This window comes from Protopterus annectens, chromosome 9.part0 (genome assembly GCF_019279795.1).
Source record: "Protopterus annectens isolate FY-2018-M chromosome 9.part0, PAN1.0, whole genome shotgun sequence".
Lineage (NCBI taxonomy): Eukaryota > Metazoa > Chordata > Ceratodontiformes > Protopteridae > Protopterus > Protopterus annectens.
Genome location: NC_056743.1, coordinates 555,994,135 through 556,020,302, shown reverse-complemented (window position 1 = coordinate 556,020,302; position 26,168 = coordinate 555,994,135).

Sequence of the window (26,168 nt, the reverse complement as noted above, 5' to 3'; positions counted from 1 at the left end):
TCTCAATATGACTACTGAGAAGCAGAATGTGGGCTCTCCCATAACTGTTTTTTCTGTAATATATGTTTAAAGGTGAGGTGAAAAAATGGGTTCATATCCTAAACACTGCAGTGTGCACTAAGCAGTTAGATATGAAAGGGGTAACTTAAGTTTTAGCTGTCTAACTTGAGAGCCACTAATTTTAAAAAGAGCAAGATAGATTGAAAGGGGTGGGCACTTTTGTATTCTGGTACTATGGAATACAGTGGGATGGCCAATACATTTAAATAGTTGAAAGGGCGTGATTTCACAAAATGATAATTTTGTGCTTACTCACACCAGCCAGTGAAAGGGGAGAGTGAAGGAGATATGTGGTCAACTTAACATAAGGGGCAGGCAACTAGAAAAACAGTTGTGTTTAAGAACACAGCAGCAACAGGGTAGGAGAGTGGGAAAAATGTATGACTCACAAGAGACACAGCTGTGGTCTCTTTCCAAGTTTTAATATGGAATTAAAAGCAGGATACAAGTAAAACACAGTGTAAAGAAAACAAATCACAGTATCCAAAACAGAAAAAGGCAATGAAGTAATACCAAATACAGTAAATCAGAAGTAAACTATCCTTTCCCTCACAGCAAGCTGTGGCAGAGTCTGGGTGAGCTTTTCCAGTTCATATCAATTCTGTCATTCCTTATTTTCTTACCTTGTGTTCTGTACTCTGCTTACTTCAACTTTTCTTCTCTGTCCTGTACTCCCATTTCCAATCTTTAATCTAGTAAAAATAGATAAACACACAACACATGCCTAAAAAAACTTATACAATAAAATCATCTTTCTGAGTTCATATATTGTGAGATGAGTCACAAAGAGCAGCATCAAAGCCTATGGTTAGCCGATGAGAAATGCATCTTCTTATCCTAGGGCAAAAATTAAGTCCAATCCATGCAATGCCGTATTGATATTACCATTAGTTGCACAAATGGGTGGACCATCATTGCACAGCACTGTGCATACCTGAAGTACAGCAAAATCAGTGCCTTTAGTTGAACTGCTTCCATGGCTCATTGTACTCACAGTAGAGGGAACATTACTAAGTATATTCCTTTTTTTTGCTATAAATCTGCACATGTATTGCAATCCCCTGAAATCTGTTCTCTGACACAGTCAGAGTGCTTCTGTGGTTCACCTTGATCATACTCTGGTATAAAATACATAACAAGTAAAGGCATCAGTATGAGTCCTTTGAGGCCTGTCCTTTTCTTTCTATCTGTCTGCATGTATTGCATTCCTGTAATGTGTGCTTTCAGACACAGCCAGTATGAGTGCTTCTGTGATTCACCTTGCTAATGAACTGAGTATATAATGATGATGGACAGAGCTGATGGGTAAGTTCTCCTGAAGGATTAATATTTTGTTAATAACATTCACATTATAGTCCATAGTACACTGATCAAACTCTGATATTGTCAGAACTGGTGTAGGTAGGTCAGTAAATCATGTTACTTTACTGTATCCCCTCTTCACCTAAGTTTCACATAATTATGTATTCGCGTAATGTGTTATTGTGTTTTGTTATGTCAAGCAGATCCCTTTGCATTTTCCTGTCCATCTCTTTGATTTCTCTTGTTCTAGTAAAACCTCTATACTCCACCCTTGGCCATCTCTAATATTTTCCTTTCATATAACATTTCTATGCATATATATTGCTTTAAGTGCCTCCAATACATTGGCAGCAGAAATTTCCTATGTGTGTGTGTGTGTGTGTGTGTGTGTGTGGACTTACAATGACTAGCATAAGTATTCCTTCATGCTTAATATTTAGTGCATCTGCTTGTACTTTAATCCAGCTGTGAGGTGGTCTAACATGGGTCTGTACTGTAGTCATTTTGAGGAGCTGCTCATCTCACAAAATGGCCTGGCCACATGTATGTATAATAAGCATTGGGGCTCACTGTGTACATAAAGTAAATAGTGCTGGCATAGCCATTATCATGAACATGATCATAGTTGTGGCCAAGATCATGAAAGCAGTGTTTCTGAATCACCAAGATAATATTTGAAAGCTAAAAAAAAATTACAAAACAAAGGGGAGGACAGCTTATCATAATGCAAACCAAATCTAAAAAAAAATGCTGGCCCCACTGGTTACCAAAATATGTACTACAAAAATAAGTTGGTTTAGCATTTTGATCTGTAATTCAACCAGATTTCTTCAAAATAAATAAACACATTAACCAGAATCCTTATATGCTGTCAAGCAAATCATGTGACTAGTAAACCTATCATGTGACAAAAAGCTATAAATAATGTAAGCTATAAAATATATAGATATGAAATATTAAATATTTAAAGCTAATTGTATTTATTTTTTGCAGTCTTTGGTGATGACTGTGGTCAGTGATTTTTTTTTTGCTTTGTGTTATTTTTATACCTACTAAGAGTGGTGTTCTCACAGGCTCATAGGGGTTTACTAGGCTAACAACTACAAGGGTCTTTATAAGCCTAGCAATGCATCCCAAATCTCTGACAAGTTCTGATACCCTTGATAAGTGTAAGCATGGGCCTGGGAGATGAATCATTTACAGGTTACCTGTATCCATTAGAGACATAGGTGCCAAACCAGGGATGAACTTCCAGTTTCCCGTCCAAGTTGCACTTGAATTGGGTTAGGGAGGAACTCTGCTTCACATGGATGGGGAGCCTGTTCCATAGACATGGTAGTCTCTGGGATATATACCTATCTCTCCAGCAGTACCTAAATGACATATCATGATGGTTCTGAGTATCACAATGTATAGGAAAAGCATTTGCGGAACAGTTAGGTTGCAGTTACTGATGTGAATACAGACAGCCAACCATAGACAATCACAGCAACAAGACATAGACATGTTAATCACAGCCCCTAGACAAGAGACAACATAATGAAGCCAATAGGGTCTCAACTCACTTAGCTTGCATTCATACTTCATACCAGGGGATGGACACATGCTGCAGAGGAGCTACTGAAATCTTTATAGTTTGCTGCCAGTTAAATACATCCAGACTGGGCTTTCACCGAAGTTGAAAACCTGAACTACTATGTTAGTAACATCACTGAGTGCTTATCTATAAAAGAGTTGAGGAAGGTCTTTGCTTTTACTAAGAGTGTTCGGATGGCCTTAATGGAGTTAGCAATTGGATGCAGTTTGGATCTTGACCTTGAGCGGGTAGAACTGCAGTGACAAGGAGGCAGATAAGGATACTTCAGAGGACTATGGCTTGTTGTAAGATAGCTGGACACAAGGGGGCATAATAAAGGGTATTGCTTTTCTAGAGAAACATCATAGATAACTAGCTGTGAAGATTAATGGGACATAATAAATTTAGATTTATGCTGGTTTAATAATTAGGCTCAGATGCAGGTGCAGATCAGTAAAAGGCCCACAGCACTAAGAATGGGATGGACTTTGGGTCAGATAATGCCAGGGGCCATAGCCTATAATGTCATGTTTAAATGCTGGAATATATAGAGGACTACCAAAAAGATGACCATTGTTCATTCTGACTAACAGGTGGATGAAGTCCACAGGAAAAAGAAAATTTTAATTTTTTTATTTTTATTTTACATTTGTTGACCGGGATAGTCCGACTGGATGCATGTCCATTTTCAGTGGAGGCCCAGGGAGAAAAGCTCCAAGGGTAAGCAGATACGGCATTACATAATACCAGCATTACATATTACAAACAGACTATTTACAGGGATTACATAAGTAAGCAAGTTAAACAAGTTCCACAGGTTACAGTTAATCCTGAGCACAAGTCAGGATTAAATTAAATTACACAGTAAACTGGTTAACAGATTTTTACACATTCTAGAGAAAGTTAGCCAGGCTTGATACATTGACATAGCCAGTTAAGTGACAAATGTTGTTTGAGTCTAGTTTTAAATTGACCTAAGGTGGAAAGTAAGGTAATATCAGCTGGAAGAGAGTTCCAGGATCTACTTACAGAGTTTGCAAAGAGAGAATCACCGGCTGTGTTATTAATTTTGCTAGTCTGAATTAGTAGTTTGTTAGAGGATCGAAGTGGTCTAGGATTGATATAGGGGGTGATAATATTTTTAAGTGCAGGAGTATTGTCCGGATTACAGAGGATTTTATAGGCCATAATCAGTTGGTTATACTGGATTAGGCTGGGTAGTTCAAGCCACCCAAGCTGATTTAGATTGATGCAATGATGTGTCCTAAAAGGCAGCCCAGTGGCAAACCTGGCAATTTGGTTGTAGCAAATTCAGAGTTTGTTAAGGACAGTCTTGTTTAAATTCGAGAGTAGAGGGGATGCATACAGAAGGGTTGAGAGAAGGTGAGAGCGAGCTATGGCAAGTTTAACTGGCGGGGTTAGGAAGGCTTTTATTCTGTAAAGTGACCCTAGTTTTTTATTGATGGCTTTGATAGTTTGGTTAACATGTAGGTCAAATTTTAGATTATTATCTATGATGACACCTAATAGTTTTGTAGATGGGTCAGGGGAGATTATTGTGCCATCATTTGATTTTGTGGTAAAGGTGAAAGCGGTAGACCTATGTGTTGGTGAAAATAACAGCATTTTAGTTTTTTTGGGATTTAGGATCAGATGATGTTCAGAAAGCCAGTTTTCTATTGTATTAAAGATGGTCTGGGTAGCTGGCCATAACTCTACTGGAGATGTGGCTGAGCAAATCAGAGTAGAGTCATCAGCATATTGGATATAGCTGACTTTTGGGATGACAGTATAAAGGTCGTTAATGAAGATGGAGAACAGCAAGGGCCCTAGTATAGAGCCTTGTGGAACTCCAAGGGTGTTAGGTAGAAGGTTAGAGAGTTTGTTCTGCCAGAGGACAGCCTGCTGTCGACCATTCAGGTAGGATTGAAACCATTGGAGCGCTCCAGTATCTAGACAGAATGTTTGCAGGGTGTGGATTAAAAGTTGGTGATCAACCATATCGAATGCCTTGGAAAGATCCAAAAAGAGGGCTGAGGATATATAATTATTGTTGTGATTATGGTTTATGGTGTTAGTAAAGGCTAGGAGGGCTGAAGTAGTGCTGTGATGAGGACGGAAGCCATGCTAAGTATCTGCCATAAGGTGATGTTGGATTAGGTGGTGCATAAGTTGTCTATGAATACATTTTTCCATAATCTTTGCAAGTGCAGAGAGTATAGCTATTGGCCTATAATTGTAGAATTCAGTAGAGCTGCCTCCTTTGTGAAGTGGGATTACATAGGATATTTTCCAGATGGTGGGAATTTTAGCTTCTACTATGGTTCGATTGATTAGTATTGAGACAGGGTAAGCAATAGCATCAGCTGATTTTTGTAGGTACTTGGCAGGGAGTTGATCAGCAGAAAGTGTAGTGGGTTTTAATTTTTTGATCAAGGTACGGATAAGTGAAGTGGCGACTGGTTGGAAGCTGAATGCGAGTAGGTTTCTAGGGGTACTACTTTCAGGACCAGGGGAGCTAGGAGGTAGTTGGCTAGCTAGGGCTTGAATTGTCTCAGTAAAGAATTGGTTAAAACTATCAGAAACATCTTCAGGGGTTTTATCAATAGTAGCAGCAGGGATTGGGTTTGAAGTTTGTCCAGGATGTAGTAGATTATTTAAACCTGCCCAAAACTTCTGAGGGTTATTTTGATTTACTGTCTGTAAATTACAGTAGTATGGTTTTTTGTCTTGTAAAATTGATTTTTTGGTTTCGTTCCTGGATTGCCTGTATTTAATGTGATCTTGAGGGTCTTTAGAAGAATGCCATAAAGCCCATGCTTTGTTTCTAAGGATAATTTTGAGTTTAGACTCTATAGAAAGCCATGGTGCAGTTTTTGCCTTGGTTATCTTTGAACGAACAGGTGCATGCAAATCAAGGATCTCAAGGAATTTGTTGTTAAAGTTTGCTACTGCTTCCTCTAAGGGGAGGTGTTTTAGAATAGACCAATTACATGAGTTTAGTTCTTGCTGGAATTTGGCAGGGTCAAAGTTTTTATTGTTTCTAACATTTCTGAGTAAGGGTTGTTGGGAATTAATGGTTTTGTGCTTAATTACATATGTGAGAAGGTGATTGCTTAGGCCATTAAGGAGGGTACCAGAGGTATACAGTTCAGGGTGACTGTTTATGAGTACCCAGTCAAGTATACTTTCTTTTTGGTTGGGTTTACCTATCCTGGTAGGGGTGGATATGATTTGTGTAAATGCATGGAGGTTAATATGGGTGGTTGGGGATTCTGAGGAACAGGTGCCCCAGTCTATGTTAAAGTCTCCAAGTAGTAGGGTTTCTTGGGGGTAGTGACATGATAGCCAGTGCAGGATATCTTCAAATGTAGATATATTGTTACATGGGGGAATGTACATACAGATGATATTAATGCATTTATTTTTATTAAGTTGCAATTTGGTGGCAAGAATCTCTGAGTTATTAATCTGAGGAGGTTGTATTACATCTATGGTGACATTCAACTCAGATTTATAGAGTACAGCTACCCACCCCCCTTCCTCAAAGCATGATCCAGCCTGTGTATGTTGTACCCAGGTGGTAACACTTCATTGTCTTTAGTGTTAGGTTTTAACCAAAATGGAGGTATTGACCAGAAATAGGTGGTTGAAGTCCATTGGTTCTTTAGCATAACATGGTAAAAGAATTTAAAATGAATAAGGGTTCTCATGGAGAACATTTTAATATTATCAAGTAATCCCCTTTCAGGTGGTTGTGTGTTAGGATATATGAAAGGCCAAAAGCAGAAAGGCAGTGTACCTGATGTCCATTGGCATGTTCTGAACACTGTAGACATGAAATGTTCCAGCAAATGGTTGGCTAATAACATAAATGGTGATATTTCAAGAGGAAAAAGAAAGATAGTTGGCTGTTAATCATAAGGTATTTTCAGTATAAATTGCTGAGAACTGCATGAGTTTATTTTGCTGGACCTAATGAGTTGCTTTTATTCATCACATTGTTTACAACTCTGCACCAAGCTATGTTTAGCACTACTGAGGAAAGATTAGAGAAATATTTTTAGTTGAAGGAGGGAGATTATAAGCAGAAAACAAATAATTATAGCAAGTATAGAATTACAAAAGGAAGCCAGATAAAGCAAAGGTGCAAAGTATGTCTAGGTAAGGGTGCAGCTGAAGAACTGCATTTCTTGGTACATCGAAATATGTATAAGGTAAATTGCAGACCAAGTCTTTGTAGACAAAGATCAGAGATTATGTATTTTGGAGCAGGGAGGAATACATTTCCCCTTATTTAGTACTGGGGCAATAACTTATTTTTTTTTTTAATTATGTAAAAGAGCAGTAAGGTACAAGGCAGAGATATAGTGGGAATGTTAGCTGTGGTTTGATACATGCACAAAAGGGAGTTTATTAAAGAAGATTATATAAAAATAAAATAAAAAAGTGCTGAACAAAGAAAAACTAGGCAATGGCAGGAGATAACAGAAAAGGAAATGAGGAATAGCCAAAAAAGTATCCAGAAATGAAACAATAAAATAACCTGATCCTTCCTGTAAATGAACCAAGAGGAGGAATAAAGATGGTGTGTAATGTCAGTACTGCTTTATGCAGTGGAAAAACAAATTAAACAAACAACAAGGATCCACTTTCAACTATATTCCAAGCCAGTTTCCATCTCCTGGAATGGAGGGAAAGAGAGTCATGCTTTAGAGCAATGGTTGCCAATTCTTGTCTAAGCCATCTAGAGTTGTTGACAACCATCTTCTGACCATGCATCTTGGATGTAAGGCTATAGAACAGTAGAACATAATGGTGTGTGGAGGTGAGAACACTTTAGAGGGGATTGATACTTAAGAAAAGGGGTTTGTTGTAATATCTAAATCTTTTGACACTCAGTGCATCTGACATACCAAGAAATGTCTTCACATTAGTAAAAGCTTTACAGGAAGGACTTCATTCAGTTATTTGACATTGGTCCACACTTGTTTATACTGTATATTTATTGCTAGGGTTTGGAGATTTTCTCTCTGGGCCTTCACTGAAAAGGCATTCCCAATCCAGTTGAACAATTTCAGTTAACACATTCAAATAAATGTATACATGCATACATTTATCAAACACTGGCAGAGGTTTCACATACATAAATTAATGGAAGAAGAATGAAGTGAATAAAATTTGGTTTGAGAAGGGCCACAATTTCACAACAATTAAGTCTGGATTCTTTTTATTATTATTTTTAAGGAGAAAGAAGGAAAAGAAATGTCAAATTTGATGCAACCCACGTCTAATGTATCATCATGGCATAAAATGTTGAAATCAACCCCTAATGAAGTTAATATTAATCTCTGAGTATTCAGCCTAGTCACAGATAAGCTTTGCAGATAGGATTTGTGAATAAACAAGATGTCGCTGTTCAAAGCAAGCTGAGGATGGGAACGGATGGCCTGGAATAAGGATAACAGAACTGGGAAACATGAATACAGAGAGGGGTAAAGGGTGACTGTAAGAAGGAGACAAAAAGAGATAAATGAAGAAAATGAGGGAAAAAATAAAGGGAAAAGAGACCGAGGGAGAGAAAGAGAAAGGAAAAAAAGTTAGCAAACCAGTTTGTTAAAGATTAGGGAAAGGTGAGGGTTAAGTAACAGGTAAGACACTGAAAGGAGGATTACAAGGAAAAACTTTTTACTCATGTATCTGTTAGCTAGTGCAAACAAGAAAGATGGCCTAGTGAAACTAAAATTTACTGACCTGCTTAATCCTAAAAGATGAAGGGGATATAAGTTAGGGTTGAAATGTAGTTACAGGTCAAATGGAAATAAAGAAAGAAGAAAGTTGATACAGCAGAATATGACAAAGAGATTCACAGCTAAAGCCAATATAAGAAGAGAGGAAAATGATGATGGAATTGACACACCTTGGCAAAGAAGAGAAAGAAAAGAAATGCTGAAATTAGTATGCTTTTTTGGGAAAATGCCAGCTAAGGTATTTACCTCATAGTGCAGGACCCACAGTCAACTCAGATAACATATGTAAAGCGATTCAGTATATGAGCTTTGCTTAAGCCAGCTTATAGATGGTAATGGTCATGCTGAAGTTGAGACAGACTAAAATTTGAATGAAACTGTAATTCTGACTACTGAAAGTAAACGGGGTCATTGCGACTTGCATGGCAAAGAAATAACTGAATGTGGGTAAGACACACTACCATTCTTGTTGCCTGAGAAAAGCTTGGCCATCTACTTCAGAGGTGGTGTGTAGCATTTTTTGATGGGGCCTTGGGACAGCAAAAACAAAAAAAAAACAAACAAAAAAAAAACTCAACTTTTTTACAAAATCACAAGAGTATCTCTTTACTTTTAAAATTTATTTTGGTTTAGTAAAACTAAATTTTGCCTCACAAAAAAGTAAATCCCTATCCCCATCCCTTACACTGTATGCACTACTTGAAGAAATACTTTTCCTGTAGTTCATCTTCAAAGTTGTATTTGAAAACTTCTGATGATTAAAAGTAGATAGACTACAGTGTCAAGTTTTCATTCAGCAGTAATGTGGTGTTTCAGTTTCTTTGAAGACACTTAAAAATAAAATATATTTTTGTAAGTTAATTGTGACTTTATAACCCTACATCTCGCATAAGGAAGAAAATATATCATAGTAGCAATTCATCTTGTTTTATGCAAGCAGAACAAAACTCATGCAGTAGCTAGATCTGAAAATTAATTACCTTAACCTGAGACCATTTTTACTGTATTTGTGTACATACAATGACTACAAAAGAAATTGAAGTGCTTTGTAGTAAGACTGCATTTAGTACATTTTTGCATAGAATGTTCACATACTGCTTTCACTAAAGGGGTAGGTATTCATCAGGTAGATTATGCAGGGCTTACAGTTTGTATTGCAGGTCAGCTGGGGAAAGTTTATGGCATGAAAGGGAATGTAAATTTCATTTGTTTTATTCTGAGCCCTCTCCCCATTAATTTTACTAAATCATGTATAACGATAATTCATTGTGAAGGAGTTTTAGTCATATGACTCTGTCCCAGCAATGAAGGGCACTGCAGTAAATAGAACTGGTCTTGTGGCTGATGTGAAGTTAAAATTATGGAATGATAATTGCATAACCACATAGATGTCCTCTGCAATAATGGAAAGCAGGCACCTGTATCAGTGAGAAGTGGTACAGTGATGCTCTTTTGTGTGTTTTTCAAACTACATGTCAGCGAGATGCCTTTTTACTAAGAAAACATGCTGTAAATTACATCATGTCATCAGATGACTGTCTCATTAAGTAACTGTTAACTCTCATATGGCAGATGAGCCACCTTGTGACAGTGACAATGTGATGATCCTCTAACGAAATTACTAAAATTAGGTTCTGTCATCCCTTGCAATTCAACATTCTATCTGTCCCATATGTGCTGGCTGCTCCATTTAGTTCACATTGCTATCATGTTAAACTATAAAATTCTTCATAATCGTATTATCTGCAAAGTAATAATCTAGGTCAAAGAAGAACTATACATTTTATTCCAAAGTGTACCGTTGGGTACATCAGTTAAAACAGATCTATTACTAAGTGTATGAAACTGGCTTCCTCTTTGCCTAGTTACTAATTTTGGAAACAGAACAAATGTTCTACATTTGCTTCATACTTATGACATAGTATCTTAAAGCATTATAACAGTAAAACACTTAACAGAATTTTTTACACCAGTAGAGCAGGTTATAATTTGAAATTGTAATTCAACTATGTACATGTCAATGACCAAGTGTTATAAAGAATAATTAACTTGTGTGTCTCCCGTGGACTGTTCTACCAAACATCTGTGGTCATGTTTTGCTGGTCCACAGGAGAATGCAACATTACATGCATTCATGGTGCTCAGTATTTCTTTTTTGCAGGATAGAAAAATAATGTTCCTACAATGAGAAAACAGTTCTCAGCTCACTGTGGCTCATACTTATGCTTTAAGGATTTTTATTTTGTATTTTATGTAATTGACCAGAAAACACTGTCACAGCCATTGCATAAACTGAAACATGGGGTGATATTTGTAATCACACGTTATGTACATTGTTTATGGCTTATGACTTGAGAAAACCCACAAGATGATTAGCTAATAAGATGTCTATCATCATAGATCATAGATAGATAGCTGGATAGATCATGGTTAAAACTGCAAAGCCATTTTAAATAGGTACAACAGAATCCCCTATTGGGACTCCACCTGTTTGATATTTAAATTACCAGTCCTTATTTGCCGGGCTATGTCTGAGGTCTGAAATTTGTAAATGTCATGAAATCACCTTGGGCAGTCGCTAACAAGGCTGTACACTTACAGAATACCCAAAATCTGTTTACATCTGACTAAAGAATAACACCTCATCACTTTATGTTAAACCAAACCAGTGAAACAATTGTAGTAATGTATAAAGAAATACCCTAGAAAACATTAGGCTGTATATTTAGGGTCTATATTACATTCTCAAAAGTCAACAATGTCGAATCTGACATTGTCGACACGAGAATAGCGAAACTGCAGAACATCGAACAAGTAAACAGAAATTTTCGTAAGGAGTGATTTCCATTTACTTCAATGTAGTGTGGTCTCGGAGTTGGTATATTTAAGTAGCGGGGTGGGGGGGTGCAGGGGGGCTTGCCCCCCTGCCTACACCATTTAGTTTTTTTTTTTTTGTTATTTTTTTTTTCTGAACATTCGATGTTTTAACAGTTCAATCACTAAAGGTCGACCTTTAGTGATTCAACTGTTAAATATTCGATGTTCTAATATAGATCCATATATTTAGGTATCTAGTTAATAGACTGTGTAGGTTTTCACCAATTATACAGTCACTTTTTAAGTTCAAAACAGAATACAAGAAACTATTTGGAATCTGAGTATCACAGACAGGGCAAGACAGAATGAATCCAAAGCAATTTTACATCAGCTTAGCGTCTTGAGGGACCTATTCCTTCAGGCAACAGCAGATGCCTTAAATATATACTTCCATCATAAGGCTGAGAGACAGGCAGGACAAGTACAGTTTTATAAAACTATGAAGGATTGCTATTATTTCACCTCTGGGGGATTGCGGTACAGAGTCTCCTTGGCATTAGGCAGCCTGAGATTAGACTAAAAATGGTAGTTGACTTCTCTGACAGTTAAACTTTCATATTATGGTATAACAGAGCAAATTAAACTACTTTATATATATAACTAATATTTAAAAATGAATAATACATCTATATAGGATTTAGAAAATATGAGATCTCAGTAAGGGTTATGCAGACAAAAGGGATAATTCCTTCCTTTGCTGGTATTCTGCAGCTATACTAGTTTATAATGGATACAGCTCCATGAATCTTTCTGAATACTTTGTGATCAAATTCCAGAAACACGTATAGCTCACAATGGAAACTAATGCTTTGATATGTTGTAGATGTATGTGGTATATAATAAAGTTGTACGTATAAACCCTAACACTTAAGAGTTACGTTTGACAAACTTTGCATAATGTATTGATTATGATAAATTCATAGAACTTTGATTCAGTGTATCATTCTTGAAACTAAAGTTGCTAAGCAACAGTAAATTGAGAATAGGCACACAACCATGTTTAGTTCTGCATGGTGCTTTACACTTATAAGCACCTTCTTGGAACCATATCCCCAACATCCCTGCCACATCTACTGTTTTTAAAAACAATTATGCATGATATTGTGGCATCCATTCAAACATCTAATGAATAATCATATAGTAAAGACTATAAGACTATTATATTATATTTTTATTTTAAATTTATCTATTATACAGTATCCACACTGCCTGATTGTGACTATCATTCCATGTTATATTTTATGAAATAGCTAGGACATTTTTTTGGTCATAGTGATTACATGAAATGCAAAAAAAAAAAAATTAAAAATGTATGTGGCACAGTGTGCACTACAAATATGCATTGTAGTAAAAACTGCATAGTTACAGACTAATGATGCATAATATTTTGCCATCTCTTCAAATACCCCCCAAAGAAAATAATAGATTATAGAGAATACAGAAACAATGTAAAATTTCCATTTAAATTTTACCTCACAGTGCACATAACATCTGCTTGTGAATATCACCTCATATCTTATTTCATGTAAAAGTTGGAGCAGGACTTTTTAGTTGAACAGGTATATAAAATAGAAACAAACATTTAAAAGGTGTGTATGAGCCGCAGTGCAAATGGCAAATATATATTTTAGCAAATAATGCCGTTTTTTTTAACTAAATTATAAATGATATTGTGACATCCCTTCATTTATCAAATAAATAGAGAGCTCAAAGAGACTAGAGAGACTGTGACATATTTCTATTTTAAATATACCTATCAAATATAACAAAGCAGTTATCTATTGCAGCCTTACCTTCCTTGCACTTAAATATTGGTTTAACCATTATTTCTAGGTGAGTAGTAGCTGAAAAGAAACAAGACTATGAACTATTTTTACAGGCAGAGAGCAAATTACAATGAAGATATTTTTGGGAGGGGGTATTTTTATTTTAATTTTGATGTGGCTTTACATTTCATTTCAATTATTACTACTATTATAAAGATACTTATATTAGTATCTTTCTTCCATCTTTTATTAGATAACATTTTAACAATATAGCTCACCTGTTTTGTTTTTTAAATTTGTAACTGTATTATTTGCATTTTGAGGCATGCAATAATGGTAGGGTAGTATTATTATTGATAGGCTTACCTCTGACATTAAGGACATTCTTTTGGGCAAATACACAGTCTCCCCAAAAAGTAATAATTTACACAGAGAGACACAAATTATGTATTTAGGATAGACAAAACTAATATATTCTGAACACCTCTTGCAGATTAACTTTTGTAATAGTACAAATGGCTGTAAGACTGCAAAATCTTGTTTAACTTTATGAAGTTCATGTGGCTATTTTAAATGTGATCCAATGGCAGCACAAATTTCATTTGTAGACAGTCCAATATAAAAAAAATAGTAATAATAAATACTTATTCAATATGTATGCTAGATGTAATTTATTTGCAGATGTGTAGACCACAAAGATATACACATGTCTCCTTTTATACCTACAATCAATTATACCTACAGACTATGTTTAAGAAAATGTTTACAGATACTAGATGGAGAAGACAGGTGCTAAAGCAATATAGGCATTCATAATGCTTGAAAAAGGACTTGCAGGTATTGAAAGTGATTATATACAGGCAGTTTTAGGAGCTACAGTGATAGTATGAGCACAGGTCATAATGTCTTTGGTTTCTCAAAAAGTTCTCATGAGGATATATGAATGTGCAAACTCAGGACTGCAGAAATATATGCATGTCTTCTAAATAGTTTAGCTCAAATTCTGAAATATATGACTGCAATGTGTAGGACAGGAGTAGTTCAGAGGACAGTAATTCCAGCGATAAAATCTCTAATTCAGATATAGAGGAGTAAGGAAGGAAAAGACAAAAAGGTAACAAGATTCACAATCAGTGCAGGTGAAAAAGTTCAACATATTGTTACCTTCAGAGAGAAAATACATCTCCGTGCTAGCAACAGAATGCAGTGACACCATGCATGTACTATAGTACAGAGGACAAACATTGCATGAATCAATAGGCACAGAAATGTCCAATTCAATAATAAATATCTATCATGGGAACACTGCAGTATAGGGAAAGGAGCCATAAAGAGGGCAGTGTTGAATCACAACCCAAACTGGCCTGTACATGTAACACTGTGTGAGGAGTACTAAAAATCTGAAACAACAGACACTCAGCAGCCTGCCTCACAAACACACACACATACACAAAACTATTTTTTTCAAAGCACAGAGGGTGATAACCTAAAATCTCTATTTGCACATGAATCCTCAAAACTTAGAATACAGTAAAATATCTTTCTAGAATAAACACCTTTTAAATTATTAAAGAAAGTGCCTACATATTGTTTTACTAACTTTGCTTGCAAGCCTTAAACCACAACGCGTTTGATAATATAATAAGTCTACTGTAGTATTCAGTAATTACCATAGCAAACACACTGTTGGGCTTATATGAAAATAGAACAGTAAACATAATACTGTACCATTTTTCCTTTATAGTATTGTTGCATCCCTGTTTTCCTTAAAAGAAGAGTTTACTAAAATTGTACAGTCCATGAATCTACATTGTTTTATATATCTTCCTCCAGTAAGTGAGTTTCTTATTAAAAAAAAAAGGCTATCAGCTTTATTAATGCTGAAACATTTTAACAGCCTTCCTCTTTTACCACCATTATTTCAACCATTTATATTTAATTTAATTATATTTATGTATTTATTTTATTTTATTCATGTTTGTTGACCATGATAGTCTGACTGGGCTAAGGTCTCCTTTTCAAAGGAGACCCAGGGAAGAAAAGCTCCACATTAAACAATAAGAAATAATGAAATTGTTACATAATACACATTTGATTATTTAGAGTCTATACATAAGTCAAGCTGAGCTAAGCATGATTAAAAAGGCAAAAATAAACAATGTAATTTGCATATGAGGAATAGAAATTTGAGTGATATTAAACAGTAAGTTGCTGTATTTTACTAATACTGCTAGTATGCTTAAGGTTTTAGTGGTAGAAGGTATAGATGAGTAGAGGAGAAAGAAGATGACAAGGAAAAAGTAGTACAGAAGGAAGATGAACAATGATAAATAAAAAGCTGTACTAAAATAGACGTAAGTTGTTGTGAATGGCTATAGATCTAACCGAGACACTGTATAGGGGAGAAGGCATTTTTGTTATTTTCTGTAAAAGACCCTGGTCCAGAAACATTGTTACTATTCACACTTCTGGTTGCCAAGCCATGTTGAAAGGTGATATCAGTAATGTCAGAATATACCAGCAGGAAAACAGCAACTTTAAGGAGAATAAAATAGCAGTACAGAAAGAATGATATTAAAAATTAACTCATCACAAATGCATTCCTAAATGGTTATAGGCTCAGTGCATTATGGGATCCAGTACTTCTTCAAATGGAAATGCTATGCATTCATCTTAAACAGAGATGGTATGGTATAAATTGTATGAATGGGAAATTAGAAACTTTGAGACAGGAGCATTGTGGTGGTATGGTTTCTCTCCTTCTCTCTTTCCCTGTGTGAAACACACACACACACACACACACGTTTTGAATTTAAATTTGCACTCCAAAAAAGTGCATGATGTAGCCACTGGTTATCAAGTAACACAAAACATATATGTGAAATAATGACAACTTAAAAGAAAAGGAATTTCACATTGGCTGTTGTTAATTCAGCAAGACAGTCTCACAATCAAAGACAAAATCAAAGTAGACTTTATTGTCATTTAGAACTACACATGTGTAGCCTAAATTTGCACTACAAAAAAGTGCATGATGTAGCCACTAGTTATCAAGTAACACAAAACATATATGTGAAATAATGACAACTTAAAAGAAAAGGAATTTCACATTGGCTGTTGTTAATTCAGCAAGACAGTCTCACAATCAAAGACAAAATCAAAGTAGACTTTATTGTCATTTAGAACTACACACGTGTATCCTAAACAAAATTTCATGCATCAGCTCAATTCTTCAGATTACAAAGGAAAGTGAAACATATACAAGTAGAGGAATAAAAATAACTAACAAATACAATACTACTCCCAATACATGCAAGAAAAAGCAGATATTTACCACCACTCATATACAAAAAGAATACCCTCCCGAGTTAAATTAACTACGCTATTTAAAGTAATACAAAAGACACTACAGATTGAAATGCTTAAGTTTTTTGTCTAATATTGCACTTGAGTGAGGTAAATAATACTGACTGTGGATATAATAAATAAATATTGCACTTACTTGGAATATATGTACGTATATATTGCACAAATAAATAAAAATTGACTTGTGTGTCCAGACCCCTGGGACTAGTGCCCAGATTCAGAAGTCTAATCACTGTAGGGTAGAAACTGTTACTGAATCTTGTAGTCCTGCAGCAGATGCTGCAATGTCTCCTACCCAATGCCAGATGCTTAAACAGTCCATGCGTAGAATGTGTGGTGTCCTGTATTATTTTGGTGGCCTTTTGGATGCTTCTTGCAGAATAAAGATGTTGTATTGATGGAGGACTGGAACTGGTTACCTTCTCTGCAACCCTCACCACTCTTTGTAGCACCTTCCTTTCTGTACTGGTGCAGCTCCCAAACCACAGTGTGAAGTTGCAGGTGAGGATGCTCTCTATTGCACCTCTATAGAAGGTAGAGAGAATATGAGGAGGAAGTTTAGCTTTTTTTCAGCCTTCTTAAAAAGTGGAGGCGTTGTTTTGCTTTTTTAACCAGTTCACTGGTGTTTCCTAACCACAAGAGATCCTCTGATATGTAAACCTGGCCAAAAACTATTAACTTCAAAAAATACTATTTCTAGCTTAGTTCATGCTGGCTGAAACAAATTCCTTTTTAAAACAGTGTAAGATTTGAATTGAACCTTCATGATCTATTGCAAGGAAAATGGAAATAAAAACTTGAAAAGTTCTTAAAGTGTTTCTAGACACAAAACTATATCTAAGTTGTATCATAGTGAGAAAAATAACTGGGATGAGGTTAGTTACAATTGAATACAGAGTTTTACTTTAAGGCCTAGTAGTTTATTTCTGTTTTGAAGTCATTTAAAAAACATTTGTTATGCAGTCTGACTTATTGTTTTAGTCTATATAATTTTCATAATGCATGGTATTACAATTACTTTGGGCGGCCACAGTGGTGCAGCAGTTAGCGTTGCCGCCTCACAGCAAGAGGTTCTCTGATTCGATCTCCGGCTGGGGTGCCTTCTGTGCGGAGTCTGCATGGCCTCCCTGTGGTAGTGTGGGTTTCCTCTGGGTGCTCCTGTTTCCTCTCACATCCCAAAGACATGCTGTAGGTGTCTTGGACACTCTAAATTTGCCCTAGGCGTGTGTGCATTCTGTGGAAGGTTGGGGCTAGGCTGGCAACATGACACTGTAAAACTCCACTGCCAATCTTGAGCATACAGGTGATCTGCTGTGGTGACCCCTAAATGGGAAAAAGCGAAAAGAAGAAGAAGATGGTATTACAAATACTTTGTTGTATTGTAAACTGCTATGTTGTTGATTTGTGTGTGTGTGTGTGTGTGTGTGTGTGTGTTTGAGTCTGCTGATTTCAATGTCTGCCCATTTTTATTTTGTGTTTGAACTTGTTGATATCTATGTCTATCTGATTTTTCAAAACACTGTCTCACTTCATTCAAACACTGGCTGGGTGGGAGTTTGGAATTGATGCTTCAGTACCATTCCAAAATATGTGGGTTATGAAACATATGTTTCTGTTTTTGCTGTTGAAAGAGAATATGCATAAAAAGGGAGAGCACTCATGATAAATGTGTGATTCTGAGCAAGTCACTTAACCAGATAGTACTCCTGGGTTGAGTCCGAAAAGGTCCATGGAGAGCATTGCTCTATCCCAGTCAACAAATACAAATAAATCTCATGTGCAGTCCTGCTCCACCAGATTCTAGCCATACAGTAAGGTCTTCTCCACCAGAATCTAGCCATACAGTAAGGTCTGTACCACCAGAATCTAGCCATACAGTAAGGTCTGCTCCACCAGAATCTAGCCATACAGTAAGGTCTTCTCCACCAGAATCTAGCCATACAGTAAGGTCTGCTCCACCAGAATCTAGCCATACAGTAAGGTCTGCCCCACCAGACTCTAACCACACAGTAAGGTCTGCTCCACCAGACTCTAACCACACAGTAAGGTCTGCCCCACCAGAATCTAACCACACAGTAAGGTCTGCCCCACCAGACTCTAACCACACAGTAAGGTCTGCCCCACCAGAATCAAACCACAAATTAAGGTCTGAAGAAAATACTGCCAGGAACCACCACGATAAATAAGAATGAATTTTATTTTAAGACAAACGAGCGCTTTCACGCATTAATATGCGCTTCATCAGGTTACAAATTAAGGTCTGCTCGACCAGAATCTAGCCATACAGTAAGGTCTTCCCCACCAGACTCTACCACACAGTAAGGTCTAAACCACTGGAATCTAACCACACAGTAAGGTCTGCTCCACCAGAATCTAGCCATACAGTAAAGCCTGCCCCACCAGAATCTAGCCATATAGTAAGGTCTGCCCCACCAGAATCTAACCATACAGTAAGGTCTGCCCCACCAGAATCTAACCACACAGTAAGGTCTGCCCCACCAGAATCTAACCACACAGTAAGGTCTGCTCCACCAGAATCTAACCACACAGTAAGGTCTGCCCCACCAGACTCTAACCACACAGTAAGGTCTGCCCCACCAGAACCAAACCACACATTAAGGTCTGCTCCACCAGAATCTAACCATACAATAAGGTGTGCCCCACCAGAATCTAACCACACAGCAAGGTCTGCTCCACCAGACTTTAACCACACAGTAAGGTCTGCTCCAGCAGACTCTAACCATACAGTAAGGTCTGCCCCACCAGAATCTAGCCATACAGTAAGGTCTGCTCCTGCAGACTCTAACTACACAGCAAGGTCTGCCCCACCAGAATCTAGCCATACAGTAAGGTCTGCCCCACCAGAATCTAGCCATACAGTAAGGTCTGCCCCACCAGAATCTAGCCATACAGTAAGGTCTGCCTCACCAGAATCTAACCACACAATAAAGTCTGCACCACCAGACTCTAAAACACAATAGGTCTTCTCCAGCAGACTGTAACCATACAGTAAGGTCTGCCCCACCAGAATCTAGCCATACAGTAAGGTCTGCTCCAGCAGACTCCAACCACACAGTAAGGTCTGCCACACCAGAATCTAGCCATATGGTAAGGTCTGCCCCACCAGAATCTAGCCATACGGTAAGGTCTGCCCCACCAGAATCTAACCCCACAGTAAGGTCTGCCCTACTAGAATCTAACGCCAGAGTAAGGTCTGCGCCACCAGAATCTAACCCCCACAGTAAGGTCTGCCCTACCAGAATCTAACCCCACAGTATGGTCTGCCCTACCAGAATCTAACCCCACATTAAGGTCTGCCCCACCAGAATCTAACCACACAGTAAGGTCTGCCCCACCAGAATCTAACCCCACAGTAAGGTCTGCCCCACCGGAATCTAACCCCACAGTAAGGTCTATGATGGACTGCTCATGCCACGTCTCCCTCTAGTCTCCACCGGGGAACAAACATGAGTGCCTCAGACAGAGACCTACATCTCCTTGATCTTTACAACCACAGCTATTGCTCTGAATAATATTTCACAACTCAGCCCTTGTAGTATTAACTGAATAACCTGCCACTACAACAACATACAGATTATCATTTTTTTGTATTGGTGAGTTCCCCTGATATGTGCACATTGGTGCACTTGGTGAATGTTATGCAGTTAGGTGTGGAGGTAATGGTCAAAAGTGTGTTGTACAGGGAGGTTGATAAGTGTTAGTAAGAGATCAAAAGTATGAGTAAGTATGTGTGTTTTTTTAATTTTTACAAGTCTTTAAGGTTTCTAATACCATGACGGGAATGGACCCCGTTCCTAAGTCAAAGTACGATTAAAGTTCATGAAATTAGTATTGTTTCAATCTTTTATGTCAGCCAGTAGTGCTCTTCATAGCACCCGCAATGTGCCCAGTATTGACTCCTTTTGCAATTCGTATGGAGTTACATGTATTGGTAACATATCTAAATACGATTGTAAATTATTTTTTATAAGACTCATTGCTCCTACTACTATTGGAACTGTCTGGGTATCTTTTTTCCACATTGCTCTCATTTCTGCCTGCAGATCCTGATATTTTATAACTTTTTCTCTCTCTGTATGCAAGACACTGTAGTCACTGGGTGTGGCAATTTCAGTAATCGATGCTACTCTTGTTTTCTTTTCTTGGACCACTATATCCGGTTTTCTAGCATCTATCTTTTGAACTGTTGGTAATGGATGATCCCATGTGATGTAGACTTCTTCATTTTCTATGAGGCTCATGTTTCCAGTGTTTTCAGCCACTTCAGTACCATAATGTTTGCACAATCCCCAGTGCAACAGTCTCGCCACATATTATGCCTTTCAATATACAGTCCTTCTGCCATTAGTATGTCGCAACCAGCAATGAAGTGTGCAAATGTTTCCAATTCAGTTTTACAAAACCTACATTTGTCTGTTTCTCCCACATGTTCATCTGACTTTATAAACCAATGTGTATGCAGCCCACTATCTTGGGCCGCCAATATTAACCTTTCATCTCTTGGTTTGAATTTGCCTCTGCTTAACCAATCCTGTGTTCATTCCTGATCAACATGAGGTTCTTCCAGATGTTTTCTATATTTGCAACTATGTTTATGCTTTTTCCACATTTCTTTCCTTCTCATCTGATACTTCACCTTTTATTCTTTCTTTTGTTTTTTGGCACATTCAGTTGCTTCCTGATTTTTGTCTACTTCTGGTTTGATTTCCATTCTAGCTTGATGCCCATAAGCTTCTGCTGGATTAAGCAGAGACATCATCATAGATTTATTCTCCACATGTTTCAAAACTTTCACTACGTTTCAGTCTTGTGAGGTCAGCAGATGTGTGGAGTCCCACAACTGCAGCTCTATACATATAATCAATTTCAAGGAGGCCCATCTCTCCTTCATGACGGGGAATGTATAATCTTGGTACGCGCTGATTTTTATAAATCATTTGGTGAGCATGATCCTTCTTGTTTTTCTGTCTAATCCATGAGTAAGGTCAAAAACATTTTGGGGCCAGTCAATCACTCCAAAACTGTAAGTTAGGACAGGAAGAGCAAACTGGTTAAGAGCTTGAATTTTGTTCCTAGATGTCAACGCTGTTTTCAGGATTAATTTAAGTCTTCAGAAGTATTCCTTACTAAGTTTTATTTGCATTTGTTCATGTTTTTTTGTTGATCCTTCATCAATTCCCAAATATTTATACACTCCCTCTTCCTCAAGTTCTTTTATATCACATTCTTATCCCAAACTGATGTTTTCCTGATGTTGCAATTTTCCTGCTTTAAAGGTTGATTTTGCACATTTATCAAGACCAAATGACATTCTTATATCATCTGAAAAGGTTTTGACAACTTGCAGGTGTGCTTTCAGTTCCTCATCTGATGAGCTATACAGTTTTAAATCACCGACAAAGAGGTGAAAAGTCTTTACACTTTGTTGTTTTCTAGGAGCCAGATTATAGCCATGGCCTAAGCTGTTGAGTAAACAGCTTAATGGATTAAGGGCAAGGCAGAATAGTAACGGTGACAAAGAGTCACCCTGGAATATCCTCCTTTGAATTTTTAGCCCTGGGATAACAATTTGTCCTTTATCATGGCTTAATTGCAACATGGTCTGCCACTGTTTCATGGTCACTGTAATGTAGTTGATCAGTGTGAGGTGTATCTTATACATTTTTCAGCACTCTTATCCATGAATGAGGGATACTATCAAATGCTTTTTTGTAGTCAATCCATGGCATACTTAGATTCTTCCCCTTTTTACAGTTCTCCAGTATGACTTTAACAACAAATGATCCTTTGTTCCATATAACTTTCTTTTATTGCCCTTTTGTTCTCCTGCCATAATTGTTTTTAATTCTAAATGACTATAAACTCTATTGGCATCAATTCCCGTGTATACTTTATATGTCGTTGGAAGGCAAGTTATTGGTCTATAACTTTTATGGTAGCTTGCAGGTTCACTATTAATTAGGAGCATTATTTTTCCTGTTGTTAGCCAGGTTGATATCTGTTCTGGGTGCACATATAAATAGTTCTTACTCATGGCTAAATCTTCTGGTTAAAAGTATTAGCATCTTTGCACAAAGTTAGGTACTGCATCTGGGCCTGGGGTTTTCCAATTAGAGGCTTTTCTTAATGTTGTTTCAATCTCTCTAGCTGTTACTTCATCCCATTTCATATCCTGTACCTTTAAACTTCTTATTCTTTTTTTACTTCTTATATCCATTTAGCATCTTTGTTATGTTCCACAGGATCTTCATAGATACGTCTCCAAAATGTATCTATTTCTTCTTTTTTTGGTGGTCTTTCAATTCCTTTTACCTTATTTCCCAGTTCTCTATAAAACCTTTTTGGGTCATCAATGAATTTCTTATTTTGCACTTTTCCCTTATATTTATCTTTATATCTTCTATGTTTTTCCAGCTGTGCTGAAATTTTTAGTTTATTTGTGATAGTGCATTATAAATCCTGGTTTGTTCTAATATTGTGCATTGGTTTTATCACATCTATCTTTCTTAGTATTTTTTGTCAATCTATTTATAGTTTTCTAACAGTGACACTTCTTGTCTTAATTGCTTTATAATTTTCTCTAGTTGATATTTCCATGATGGTATTCAATTTCTCCCCTTCCTTTCCCTCACTACCCTGTGTTCTTGTGGTAGAACTTTATCAGTTATTAATTTAGCTGCACAGTAATATATCCTGTTTACTTTTGTTATATCACATGGATCTCTATGGACAGTCCTAATTACGGTGTTCATTTGTTTTATCAGACTTCTGACTTTTGGGGTTTTATTAAACCTTCTGAAGTCTATTTCTTTCATTTATCTTGATATATCTGTTCATGTCTATTAAATCTAGAAATTCTTCTCTTAGCTCATTTTCTTCCAAACTGAGGGCACATCCTTTGTTTTCCAATTCCTGCGGGCATTCTGTACAAGGTTTTATAGCATCTTCCTGTGACACATTTTCATCAATTTCAGCCTGTGCCTTCCATTGCTCTATCATATGGGAATTCACTGGACTATCACTCCTCAACACTGACTGTATCAGAGTTTCCACAGATTCCTGTTCCTTCCCTTGCTCTCTAGCTTCAAGTGAAAGTTTATACTGGTTTCCTGTGGAAGGCTCCAAATTATCTCCATATGGCACCTGACCAATTGCTTCCTGTTTCAGTGGTTTTCCCCTTAATTTGGATATCCATTACTCTATCCTGTTGTTGTGCTTTCTGAATTAGATTTTTTTACACTGAATCCTTCACTTTGCAGGTACTCCATAACCTCAGTTTCTATTTCTTTAACAACTCCGTTACTAATCTCCTTTTCTACTTTTTCTCTTTGTCTTCTTATTTTTTGTATTGTAAAGTTTTCCATGTCCGGATTCCTTTGCCTGTATTTCTCTTCAAATATCTTTGGTGCTGCTCTTTTTGTATTAGTTAGTTTTGCTTTCTCCTTTGCATAAATATTACACCATATTACATCTCTTTTTCTTTCTCACACCCATATTTCTCCTTCAGATGTTTCCTGAACTTCCTGTTTCTCCCTGCTTTGGGGGCTCGCTCCATCCTGCTGTGATGTAACCTGTGTTAGACCTTCTACATTAAATCCTTTACTTCACAGGCACTCCATAACTTCAACTTCTATTTTTTTTAACTTCTGTTTTGCTGATCTTCTTTTCTATGTTCCATCTTTGTGATATTTTTTTAATTGTGAAATTTTCCATATCCAGATACATTTGCCTGTACTTCTTTTCAAATATCTTTGGGGCTGCCTTCTTTGCATTGATTAACTTGCCTTTCTCCTTTGCATAAATATTGCACCATATCAAATCTCTCTCTTTCCCATGTCCATATTTCTTTTTTATACTTTTCAAATATCTCTTAGTTTTGTTGTTTATATTTTCACACTTCCTCAAATGCTTCTTTTTCCAAACAGATCAAGGTTTCTTGATCTATATACTATTTTTCACAAATCTGTTGTATTAATGAACACACATTGTTATTTGAAGCTTCTGACAATTTTTCTTGCAGAAGTATTTTTTTCCTCTAATTTCTCTCTTAATCATTTTGTATATCTTGTGTCTGGAAATTCTGGGCTTTTTGCATAATAGCAACAATACATAATTTCTTTCTTATCCTCAATAGTCCACTTTATCATCTTTATGGCTCTTCTTTGGCCTATCAGTTTTTGTGATTTTTGTGGACTGCTACTTCCTTCTACAACAGTGGAGTCATCCTCCCCTGGACCTCGCCCCATTGTAGGAATGTTTTTGTATTTTGAGGATTCCACACTGTCATCTTTTCCAGTCCTGGCACCAGTGTGCTTACCAGGATTGGGCACTTTTTTATCCTGGGTCTTGTGCACCCAGCTATCTTTTTTGTTTTTGACCTACTTCTCTCCATGATATATGCTATATAAATGCAGTCTATATATCAGTGTCGCCTTGGTGAGATTTTGTGAAAACAGGGTCTACCTCGTGAAGGTAATCACCAAGTATGTGTGTTTGTATGTGTGTGCAGATGAGAGATGAGGTGATTGTGTGTTAGAATGTATGTTGGGCATGTTTTCTAGGGATTGTGTGAAGGTGTTTGAGGTATGTTTTATGATAGATGGGTAATTGCTTGCTTATGTGTCCCAAGTAGCACTTGTGCCAATGTAAGCATGATTTCAGAATTTATTGTATACATTTTGGGAGTCAGTGTGTGTGTGTGTGTGTGTGTGTGTGTGTGTGTGTGTGTGTGTGTGTATATGTGTGTGTGTGTGTGTGTGTGTGTGTGTGTGTGTGTGTGTGTGTGTGTGTGTGTGTGTGTGTGTATGTGTATGTTTGGTATATTCTTTCTTTCATATTTTTCTGGTACAAGATTGTTAAGTAGTGTGTAAGTTAGGTGTCTATATGAACGTTTATGTGTTTCCAATGTGTATACCACCAACTGCCACACTTGTCAATAATTATGCTCTGTCCATGTGTTTTATTCAAGAAGATGGTTGCCGACTAGCCTGGTATCAGTGCAATAAACCACACCCATATATGAAACATCATCTACATATAGGAAGAGCTGCTCAGTGTATTTACAGCAGAATTCCAATCACCAATTCAGTCATTGTTAACTACTTCATTAGGGTCTCTTAAACTTGCTCCTGTTCAAGTATCTTCAACATCAACCCAGATATAACGTGCATTTTTGATTAATTATGTATGCCAAAGAAAGACACATGGCTTTATTGCCAGGGAATGTATGTTTCCTATGGTATGCTGAAGTTTATAATACATTTTTAGCACTGATATGCAGCATCCTGGATGGCACAATGTTGTATGTGAGAATGAAAACAATGCTACTAGAAATGTCTTCATTACTCATACTGTATTAGCATGGGAACAGATTTTTTTCTCACTAATGCAAGCTAACACAATATCATCTTAAGCGTATACTAGCAAAATCACTTAACATTAGCTAATGCA